This window comes from Triticum aestivum, chromosome 5D, assembly GCF_018294505.1.
Source record: "Triticum aestivum cultivar Chinese Spring chromosome 5D, IWGSC CS RefSeq v2.1, whole genome shotgun sequence".
NCBI classification, from domain to species: domain Eukaryota; kingdom Viridiplantae; phylum Streptophyta; class Magnoliopsida; order Poales; family Poaceae; genus Triticum; species Triticum aestivum.
In genome coordinates this window covers 13,045,148-13,057,837 of record NC_057808.1, presented here as the reverse complement: position 1 = coordinate 13,057,837, position 12,690 = coordinate 13,045,148, and positions in this window count along the sequence as shown.

Below are 12,690 nucleotides of genomic sequence, written 5' to 3'. Positions count from 1 at the left end.
CACTTCTCTATGTTGTACAGACTAGTAAAATTTGCTAGTACATGACACTTCTCTGTTGTACAGTAAAATACAGGGTCAAATGCGTTATCTGCTAGTAAATAAATTACATCAACCAGTGACAATCTAACCTGGTTACACTTTAACCTGGTTAAAGTGTGACTTATCAACGTGACGACTCCTGACACTTAACCAGGTTACACTTTAACCATGTCTGCCCCGGTGCTGAGTTAATTACACGATAGTACCACATTTGGGGCGGTGGTGGCGAATTGGTACCATTTTTAAAAATTTTTACGTGGCAGTACCATGTTTGGGGCGAACCGTTGCAAATCGGGCTAAACTTCGTATTTCTACGTATTGGCGCTGGAATTGACCGCCCGGGCCCGTGCGTCAGCTGCCACGCTCGCGAAACGGCACCCGCCCGCTCGCTCGATACGTGCGGTCCGGCTCGACCGGACCGGCCCGTGCTCTGTCTCTCCCTCTCCTTTCTTCTCTTCCTCTGTTCGTCGACGAACCCTAGCTCCCTCGCGCGTCTCTACGGCGATGGAGGAGGCGACCCCGGGCGGTGGTGGCGGCAGCGGCGGTGGCGGCAACGACGATGGCGGCGGCGCAAACATTCCCCTCTTCGGCAGCGGCGCGGCAGGAGGAATCGAGGGGAGATCTCCAATCGAGGGCGGCGACGGCTACTCGAGCTCTGAGTATTCCAGCGACGACGACGAGTTCATGGAGCCCGCACTATCCATGGAGCAGCGGGTACGGCTGGCAAAACAATGGGTGGCGAACCCTAGCAATACCCACGAGCTGACCCACGGGCTCGGCGGCGTCCTGTAAGTTTCTGTTTCTGTCTTTTTTTCTTCTCATTTATTTGCTAATTAGGGTTATAGTGTACTGATTAGGCAAATTGCATGTGAATTGTAGTTTATATGAAGACATATGGAATTTTAGGATCCATTTTGACAATAATGATCTGTTAGAGAGGAAGTTAAGCTGTTCAGATGTGACATATCTGAATATGGTTGCATTGATGGAAACACAAGGCTTTAGTATTGATAATTCACTGATGTTTTACATGGAGACCCCAGGAGAGCATGGTTTGGAATTGGTTGATAGTAATGTTAAACTACAGTTGATCAAGAGGCGGAATGAGGAGAGTTTGGTGCTTAATTTGCTATTTAGGGCTTATCCACCAGCTGTCAGTGTAGCACAAAAGGGTTTTGTAGAGAAGCAAAAATTAGAGGCAGTTGTTTATTCTGAGCATGTGGTTTATGATCTGGCTGATCCTCCTGTGCATGCTGTTGATCAGCAAGGTGTAGCTTATGAAGGTCAGAGTAGCTGATGTATTGCAGCTGTAGGCCCTGCTGTTTTAACACAAGAGAGCAGGAGTGTTCTAAATCCAAAGTTAAAAGAAGTTGTGGAAGAAGAACAAGATGGCTATGATGGCAGTTATGCATCTTCATCTGAAGGGCAATATGACAGTGACACTAACCCTTATTATATTGGGGATTTAAGGCCTAACTATAATGAGGAAATGAATGATGTTGAAGACATGGAGATGGAAGAGGGAAACAGACAGAGAGAGGAAGAAGTACAAGAACAACATGAGGAAGAAACAGAGGATGAAGAATCGGAAGAAGAAATAGAGGAGGAAGAACAAGTGCATTATGAGAGTGACACAGAGGTAGAGGAATTATTTGATTTGGAGGATGATGACCCTATTGTTCCAGAAGAGGAAGAAAAAATATCTGTGCCAGCAAAGAAGAAGCAGAAGCTGCAAGTAAGGAGGGGACCAACAACAAGGTCACATTCCAGTGTTTTAGAAGAAGTGCAACCTGATTGGAAACCATCATCAGATGAAGAAGATAATAGTTTACTGAAGGACAGTGAAGATGATGGGTTTCAGCCACTAGCATTTGTGCTACCTGAAAGAAGGAACAGCAGGGCAAAGAAGAGGCCACCTAGAGTATGGTACAATGAGGATTTGGAGCAACCACACCAACAACTACAACTGCAAATGTGTTTCATAGATCAACATCAATTCAGAGATGCTTTGTTGAGCTTGCACATCACTCAGTGCAGAGACTTCAAGTATCACAGGAACTCAGATAAGAGGATCATTGTGCATTGCAAGAATTCACAATGCAAGTTCTGCACTGTGGCAGCTGTTATAAAAGGGGAAAACACTTTTGCAATTAAGAAGATGAGATTACAACACACTTGCCCTAGTTCTACTGAAACAACCAGGGTAAGTGCCAAGTGGCTTGCAAAGCAATATGAGCCACTATTCAGATCTGATGTCACTACTAGCATACATACACTTATCGATGCCTGCATGGAAAAGTATGGTGTGGATGTGCCCAAGGCTATGGCATATAGGGCAAAAAAACCTAGCTGTTGAGGCTGTGTTGGGAGATCATAAGAAGCAATACCCAAGGCTGAGAGACTATGCTCAGACTGTCATGGATACAAACCCTGGGAGTAGAGTTGTAGTCAGCACTGTAACTCCAAGAGCCACTGAAAAAATCCCACATCCAGGACCCAGATTCCATGCCATGTTTTACTGCATCAATGGAGCAAGGGAGGGATTTCTACAGGGGTGTAGACCATTCATTGGTTAGTTTATTTTAGCTTGTACACTACTTTGATGTTGTGGCATTTGTCATTGTTGGACAAGAGGACAAAGCAAACTGGTGCTGGTTTCTACACCAACTGAAAATTTGTCTTGGAGGAGAAGTTGGACAGTATGGTCCATATACTATAATGTCTGACAGACAGAAGGTATGTCTATCCACCTTGCATTGCCTGCTAAATATGTGTTTACATGTGTATTAGACAGTAGCTTAGCTGTTTAAATTGTGTGCACCAGGGGCTACTGTTTGCAGTTGATAGAGTTTTTCCTAACAGTCATCAAAGATTCTGCTTAAGACACATATATGCAAACTTCCAAAATGCTGGCTTTAGGGGGGAAGACCTTAAGACATGGATAATGCAAGTTATGCATATAATGAACACAAATTTAATATAGCAATGGATGATCTCAAAGCTGAGAGTGAGGAAGCTTGGCAGTGGCTTAGTGCAATACCCAAGAAAACCTGGGCTAGGCATGCATTTGCCACAAATTCCAAGACTGACTTGGTTGTCAACAATTTGTCTGAGGTATTTAACAAGTACATCCTAGATCATAGGAAAAAAACCAATAAGAACTATGTGTGATGGCATAAAGGATAAGCAGATGGTTAGGTGGCACAGGAATAGAGAGAGTGGAAAGGAAGCTAGATGGGAGATCACACCACATTACAGTGAGAAGTTGGAGATTGAGAAGGAAAGGGCCAGGTACTGCAAACCCATTCAAGCAGGTGTTAACTTGTGGCAAGTAACTAGTGGGGAGCAAACACATGCTGTCAATTTGGAACTTGAAACCTGTGGTTGCAGAAAGTGGGACCTCAGTGGAGTCCCATGTAACCATGCCATCTTAGCAATTAACAAGGCAAAAAGGTTTCCAGAGGACTTTGTAAGCAAATTTTTCAAGAAACCATATTACTTGGCAGCATATGAACCAATGATATATCCTATCCCTGGTGAGCATGACTGGACAAAGACCCCAGGTCCAGACATAGAACCACCAGCATTTAAAGTCAAGAAAGGAAGAAAGAAAGAGAAGAGGATAAAGGGAAAATTTGAAGTTCCAAAGCCAAAGTCCACCTCAAGAATGGGGACAATAACTTGTAGCAATTGTGGATTACAAGGGCATAAATACACAAGCTGCCTTAAACAGTTGAAACCTGGGTTGGCCTTAAGAAAGAACAAACATGTGGTAAGCCCTTTTGAACTATTTCTTCACTTTGATGTTTCTGTAAATTACCTTTGTCCCTTGTACATTTCTTACTTGTAGTATTATTAAGTGCGTTTCCTTTGAATTGTTTTCCAAGCCTGCTGCAAGGAATTCACAAGGAAGAGGTGTTGCTCCTACAACTCCTGCAGCAACACATAGAGCTGCTTCAGCAACACCTAGAGCTCCTGCACCAACAACTAGAGCTCCTGCACCAACACCAAGAGCTGGAAGAACTGGAAGTGCTGCTGGTAGAGGTGGTGGAAGTGGTGCTGGTAGAGGTGCTGGAAGAAGGGCTGGTGGTGGAAGAGGATCTGGAAGAGCATCTTCTAGTGCTCAATCTTCTGCTGGGAGAGGTGCTCATTCTTCAAGGCCTTTCTCTGCCCCAAGGCAATATGGTGCCTCAACTTCTAGTGCTCCTCCTCCACCAACTGATGGCACACACACTGGATGGATGGCCTGGTTCAATGCTAGTAGAGGTGGCATAAGGTGATGCAAACTTCTGCTGATGCTACAATGTGCACCTACTACAATGTGGAATGTTATCTATTGGTTTGATGTCACTCCAGTAACTACTGCTGATGCTTTATTTTGGTTTCATGCCACTGCAGCAACTTGTGCTGATGATACATTGTGCTTTATTTTGCTTTGATGATACATCAGCAACTTGTATTCATGGTACAATGTGTATTATTTAGAGTTTGATGCCACTACAATGTGTTTTCTTTTGGGTTTGATGCCACTAAAGCAACTTGTGCTGATGCCAATGGATATCTTGATGGTTCTGTTGGGGATAACTTGATGGTTCATGGATTGATGCCACTTGGGTGGATAACTTGATGGTTTATGTTCATACTTTAATGGCATTATTTTGCTATTTGGTCATATGGATGAACCAACCTAAACCTAAGCATTAGTGTTTATGGTGGCTAGGGGTCGACGGAACCACTAAAACCTAAGCATTAGTGTTTATGGTGGCTAGGGGTCGACGGAACCACTAAAACCTAACCTTTAGTGTTTATGGTGGCTAGGGGTCGACGGAACCACTAAAACATAAGCATTAGTGTTTATGGTGGTTAGGGGTCGACGGAGCCACCTAAACCTAACCTTTAGGGTTTACGATGCCTCGGGGTCGACGGAGCCACCTAAACCTAAGCGTTAGTGTTTATGGTGGCTAGGGGTCGACGGAACCACTAAAACCTAAGCATTAGTGTTTATGGTGGCTAGGGGTCGACGGAACCACTAAAACCTAAGCATTAGTGTTTATGGTGGCTAGGGGTCGACGGAACCACTAAAACCTAAGCATTAGTGTTTATGGTGGTTAGGGGTCAACGGAACCACTAAAACCTAAGCATTAGTGTTTATGGTGGCTAGGGGTCGACGGAACCACTAAAACCTAACCTTTAGTGTTTATGGTGGCTAGGGGTCGACGGAACCACTAAAACATAAGCATTAGTGTTTATGGTGGTTAGGGGTCGACGGAGCCACCTAAACCTAACCTTTAGGGTTTACGATGCCTCGGGGTCGACGGAGCCACCTAAACCTAACCATTAGAGTTTACGGTGCATCGGGGTCGACAGAGCCACCTAAACCTAACCTTTAGGGTTTACAGTGCCTCGGGTCGACGGAGCCACCTAAACCTAACCATTAGAGTTTACGGTGCCTCGGGGTCGACGGAGCCACATAAACCTAACCTTTAGGGTTTACGGTGCCTCGGGGTCGACGGAGCCACCTAAACCTAACCATTAGGGTTTACGGTGCCTCGGGGTCGACCGAGCCACCTAAACCTAACCTTTAGGGTTTACGATGCCTCGGGGTCGACGGAGCCACCTAAACCTAACCATTAAAGTTTACGGTGCCTCGGGGTCGACGGAGCCACATAAACCTAACCTTTAGGGTTTACGGTGCCTCGGGGTCGACAGAGCCACCTAAACCTAACCATTAGGGTTTACGGTGTCTCGGGGTCGACGGAGCCACCTAAACCTAACCATTAGGGTTTACGGTGCCTAGGGGTCGATGGAGCTACCTAAACCTAACCATTAGGGTTTACGGTGCTAACATAACCATCAAATAGTCTTCCAATGCTAACATAATCATCTAATATAAAACCTAGTGCATGAGAAATCATAATCTGAAGTCTAGCAAACATAACACAGAATATCTGATCCATCTTCCAATGCATGATATATCATCATTTCAAGTCTAGCAAACATAACACACAATAGTTACTGGAGTTCAACATATTATAGGGTACACAACCATTGTTCACAATACATAGTGGAGTTTAGATGCATAGTTCATCCTTTTCTCACAAAAGGATGAAAAGCATATTTACTACATACATACACAGCCATAGTTCATCTTAGAGAAGTTCACATTTAGTAGAGCCATACACTACACAACCATCATGCCCAAAAGGTCAGCATTGCGCACTAGTCTCATATTCATTTTCTTCACTTCTCTAAGATGGCCTGGATCCCCTTGATCTTCTCCTTCAGCTTCTACTCTGCCTTCATCAGCTCAGCAAACTGAAGCTCTAGCTGCCCCATCTCTTCACCATGCTTTTCCTTTCCCTTAAGCAAATCAGCAACCTGAAACTTCAACTCTAGCTTATCTTGGGTGAGCTTCTCCTCAGACTTTGTGAGCTCTGCATTCTTCAACTCCAAGTTCATCTTAGCTTCACTAAGCAATTGCTTGTCTGTAATATGCTTCAACTTCAGGTTCTGGATGACTGTAGCTTGAGCTCTTGTCAGGTTCAGTAGCACTTCATAATTCTGCTTAAGCTTCTCAGACTCTGCATCTTTCTTTGCCATCTGTGCCTTCTTATCAGCCACCAGTTCACTTCTGCATTCAAGCTGATATGTAATGGCAGACTGCAGATGTCTGAAATCCACCACCCTCTCCTCCTGGAAGCTCATATGCTCATGCACATCTTGGACTAGCTTGTCATAGTTGGCCTCCAGCTTGTTCTTCTCTTCTGTCAGATGGTGGATAGTGAAAGAACTTTCAAGATTATCATTCACCCTAGAACTCTTGCTATCTTCAACCATTGCCCACAGCTTCAACAATGCATTTTGCATTGTTGGGGGCCACTGGTGATCAACCCATTCAACAAACCCACAATTCTGCCCTTCCTGCAAAAAGAGCAAAAAGATAAAAAATAAACAAGTTAGTTCATACCACAGGTAAATAACTAGTGCAAAGCAATAGCACTGTTTTTCATTTATACATTGGTAATAATAGCACCACTAAGCTACACTGGTAATTTAGATGTACCTACCCACTAAATAACAGCATGACAAATTACAGCACCACTCACCTACAGATTTGAACTAGAGTTTGCTAATCAGCTACAAAAAAGAGCAATCTCAAACTGCAAACTTGGTGAACTACCAAAGCATATGGAGTACATACTATCCATTCAACTGAATATTTGTAGCATTTACATACATAACAACAGGTGCATCCCAACATAAAAAAAACAATTCACTCAATATTTAGTTCCAAACAGGAGCAAAAGTGTAACAGCAACATAATTAACAGTGCACTGTCATTCAACTACATAAAAATCCCACAACAGCAACATAAAACCTGTAGAAGTCCCAAACTGAATATTTCACATGATAGCAAGAACAATGCCACTGCAAAATAACAGTACCACTGTCATTAAACTACACAAGCTACTGTTGTTGCAAAAGTGAATATGCCCTAATAATCAGGTCTTGTAGTCATGTTCAATATGCCACTGTCAACCTAAATATAATATGACACTATCAACCTAAATATAATAATATGACACTATATCAACCTAAATATAATATCCCACTATCAGCCTACAATTCATACCGGCTCCGCACATGCTAAGAACCTTCTCCCAGTGTTTGTTCCTTCAAATGCGACAAGCCTCTCAGATGCCTTGCCGTGCTTCTCACATGGCGACATCGTGTCCAGCTCAAGCCCCTGGTAATCTGGATCTTCAACGCTGAAAGGGACCTGCCGAACCTCATACAAACAAAATTCCCAAATCAAAACCCAGCGAAAATCAACCAAATCAAAAAGCCCCAAATCTGAAACCCTAACCCTAAACCTAGCTCAAGGAAAATCACCTGGTTAAGCCCGTCCATGGATGAGGTCGAGTGCATGTACGGCAGGTTGGACGTGTCCTCACTGCTTTCGTCTTCGAAAACCATGGCGGGCGGCGACGGTCCGGTCCGGCAACGCTGCGGGCGGCGACGAGGGCGGCGACAGAGGAGCGAGGAGGGAGGCACGAGCGAGGAGGAAGATAGTGGAGCACGGGCCGGGCCGGTTCGAGCCGGACCGCACGTATTGAGCGAGCGGGCGGGTGCCGTTTCGCCAGCGTGGCAGCTGAAGCGCGGGCTCGGGCGGTCAGTTCCAGCGTCAATACGTAGAAATACGAAGATTAGCCCGATTTACAACAGTTCGCCCAAAACATGGTACTGACGCATAAATTTTTTCAAAAGTGGTACCATCGCCACCACCGCCCCAAATGTGGTACTATCGTGTAATTAACTCCCCGGTGCTTGGCGACGTGACGACTCCTGCCTCATCGACCTCTACTCGTCGGCGCACATCTTCGTGTCTCCTGTGCGCCTGCCGGTATTCAAGGCTTCACCCACCCCTCCTCTTATATCCAGTGGCCCGCTTCGTCGCACACCGCCGCAGCCACGAGATCTTGGGGGGCCCGCCTACTGATCCCAAGGTGCGCACCAACTTTGAGTCTTTGAGAGCATGGCTAATAATATAGCCAACTATCGAAAAGTGCGTGCAGCTACCGAGCTCCATGGCTCTTGGTATTTGAAATTTTTGAAAAAACACAGTTCTGGAGCTCAAAAAATCTTAAAACAAGTATGTGAATACATACACATTCCTAAGGCCCGGTAAAAATCTGGAAAAGAAATACTTTGTATTTTGGGAAATACAAAAAAGAGAAATTTCTAACACTGTCAGAAATTTGTTTTTTCCTATAGCCCAAAGCAAAACGAGATTTCTACCTAAACTTGCCATGGGCATTCGGAATGTGTATATGTATCCCCTGGAAAAGTTTCACATTCTTTAACTTCAAAAACACAAATTTCAGAATGTTCAAATATAGAGAGCACTGGAGCTCGGGTGCTACAAATCTGCATTCAGCCAACTACCGGCTGGATAAAATTGCCACATCACATATAGTCAATCTAATAGCAAATATTTATAGTAGCTAGTTGCAAAGAAGTATTACTTGATTAATGCATGGTCCACTTTACACTCTCATAATGTTTATTAAAATCCATTCTATAGCCCGCTGTTAATGTATGATGACCCACAAGTATAGGGGATCAATTGTAGCTTTTTCGATAAATAAGAGCGTCGAACCCAACGAGGAGGTAAAGGTAGGATTTATATTCTCTTCAAGTTCTATCGACCACCGATACAACTCTACGCATACTTAACGTTTGCTTTACCTAGAACAAGTATGAAACTATTTTGTAGGTGTGATGCTAGAACTACTTTGCAAGAATAAAACTAGGAGTACTTTGCGAGATAATAATAGTTAGTTAGTAGAAAGATTTTTATAACACAAGAGAAGTATTTTGTCCATAGGCAATCGATAATCATTATTGCAATTTTATATGAGGGAGAGGCATGAATTAACATACTTTCCGTACTTGGATCATATGCACTTATGAGACTCTAGCAAGCATCCGCAACTACCAAAGATCACTAAGGTAAAACCCAACCATAGAATTAAGAACCAAGTCCTCTTTACTCCCACACGCAACAACCCCCTTACTCGGGTAAAAACTTCTGTCACTCTCACCACCCACCATAAGCGAATCATGAACGTATTGCAACACCCTACATCGGGAATCCCACACGCTTGCGCGACACGGAGGGCACCATAGGACAGCACCAAAATAAAACATATAACTCAAACCAATCACGATCATCGATCAATCAACCCATAGGACAAAACGAATCTACTCAAACATCATAGGATGGCCATACATCATTGGATAATAATATATAGCATTAAGCACCATATTTAAGTAGAGATTACAACGGTGAGAAGAGGTGTTACACCGCTGCATAGAGGGGGGAGAGTTGGTGATGACGGTGGCGAAGTTGTTGGTGTAGATCGCCGTCACGATGATGGCCCCGACGGTGTTCCGGTGCCACCGGGGGAGAGGGGGGAGAGCCCCCTCCTTCTTCTTCCTTCCCCCCCTAGATGGGAGGAGAGTTCCCCCTCTAGTCCATGGCCGCCATGGCGGTGGAGGGGTAGGAGCCCCTCCTAGATTGGATCTCTCTCTCTATCCTCTTCTGTTTCGCGTTCCCATTTTCTAGCCGAAAACCGTTTCTTAAATTCCCGGAGATACGTAACTCCGATTGGGCTAAAATTTTAACACGATTCTTTTCTAGATATTATATTTCTTGCGGCGAAAGAAGGGCAACAACCGACTTACGAGGTGCTCACCGGCCACCAGGGTGCGGCCACCCCCCTAGGCGCACCCTGGTGCCTCGTGGCCACCTCGTGCACCATCTTGCGTTGATTCTTCTTCCCAAAAATCACATATATTCCTAAATAAATCTCCGTAAATTTTTATCGCATTTGGACTTCGTTTGATACGGATATTCTGCGAAACAAAAACATGCAACAAACCAGAACTGGCATTGGGCACTGGATCAATATGTTAGTCCCAAAAATAATATAAAATGTTGCCAAAAGTATATGAAAGTTGTAGAATATTGGCATGAAAAAAATCAAAAAATATAGATACGATGGAGACGTATCAGCATCCCCAAGCTTAATTCTTGCTCGTCCTCGAGTAGGTAAATGATAAAAAAGATAATTTTTTATTTGGAATGCTACCTAGCATAATCTTGATCATGTAATCTAATCATGGCATGAATATTAAGACATGAGTGATTCAAAGCAATAGTCTATAGTTTGACATAAAGACATCAATACTCAGGCATCCCAACAAACAATCATGTCTTCAAAATATCAATGATAAAGAACGTTATCCCTACAAAATCATATAGCCTTGTCATGCTCTATCTTCTTAACACAAAGTATTTATCATGTACTACCCCAGTATCAGCCAAGCAATTGGTTTATACTTTTTAACGCGCTTCAGCTTTTTCAACCCCCGCTCAATACATGAGCGCAAGCCATGGACATATCACTATCGGTGGAATAGAATACGGTGCTAGAGATTAATATGGAGAAGACAAAAAGAAGAAGAAAACTCACATCGACGCGGCTAATCAACGGGCTATGAAGATGCCCATCAATTGATATCAATGCGAGGAGTATGGATTGCCATGCAATGGATACACTAAGAGCTATAAGTGTATGAAAGCTCAACATGAAACTAAGTGGTTGTGCATCCAACTTGCTTGCTCGAAGACCTCGGGCATTTGAGGAAGCCCATCATCGGAATATACAAGCCAAGTTCTATAATGAAAAATTCCCTCTAGTATATGAAAGTGACAACATAGGAGACTCCCTATATGAAAAACATGGTGCTACTTTGAAGCACAAGTGTGGAAAGGATAGTAACATTGCCCCTTCTCTCTTTTTCTCTTTTTTTCTTTTTCTTTTTTTTGTTTGGGCTCTTTTTGGCCTTTTTTTTTGTCCGGAGTCTCATCCCAACTTGTGGGGGAATCATAGTCTCCATCATCCTTTCCTCACTGGGACAATGCTCTAATAATGAATAATGATGATCACCACACTTCTATTTACTTACAACTCAAAAAAAATTCAACTCGATACTACAACAAAATATGACTCTATATTAATGCCTCTGGCAGTGTACCAAGATGTGCAATGATCTAGTGGAGCAAAGATATAAAAAACGGACAAGCCATGAAAAATATTATGCTAGCTATCTTACAATCATGCAAAGCAATATGATAATGAATGCTCAAGTCATGTATATGATGATGATGGAAGTTGCATGGCAATATATCTCGGAATGGCTATGGAAAGGCCATGATAGGTAGGTATGGTGGTTGTTTTGAGGAAGATATAAGGAGGCTTACGTGTGATCGAGTGTATCATATCACGGGGTTTGGATGCACCGCCGAAGTTTGCACCAACTCTCGAGGTGAGAAAGGGCAATGCACGATATCGAAGAGACTAGCAAAATGCAGAAAGGTGAGAGTGTGTATAATCCATGGACACACATTAGTCATAAAGAACTCACATACTTATTGAGAAAGTTTATTAGCCCTCGAAGCAAAGTACTGCTACGTATGCCCCCAGGGGGGGTTGGTAGGAGTTAACCATCGCGTGTCCCCGACCTCCACGCAAAGGAAGACAATCAATAATAAATCATGCTCCAACTTCTTAGCATAACGAGAGACTATACGTGCATGCTTCAGGGATCACAAGCCTTAACACCAATATTCCTAGTAAACCACAATCATTCACTAGTACCTCCCACATATTATCATCTCTATATCGCAAAACTATTGCAAGGATCAAACATATCATATTTAGTGATCTACAAGTTTTATGTAGGATTTTATGACTAACCATGTGAATGACCAATTCATGTTGACTCTCTAAATAGATATAAGTGAAGCAAGAGGGTTCAATTATTTCTACCAAAGACTTGCCCACGCTCTAACAAATGTAAGTGAAGCAAAAGAGCATTCTACAAAAACGGTTTTATATATGTAGAGAAACATGCATCCAAACTTCAAATGATATAAGTGAAGCACATGAAGCATTCTATAAAGCCATACTCAAAAGATATAAGTGAAGTGCAAAGAGCATTCTATAAATCAACCAAGGACTATCTCATACCAGCATGGTGCATCAGTAAAATAAAAATAAAAAGCACACAACGCTCCAAGAA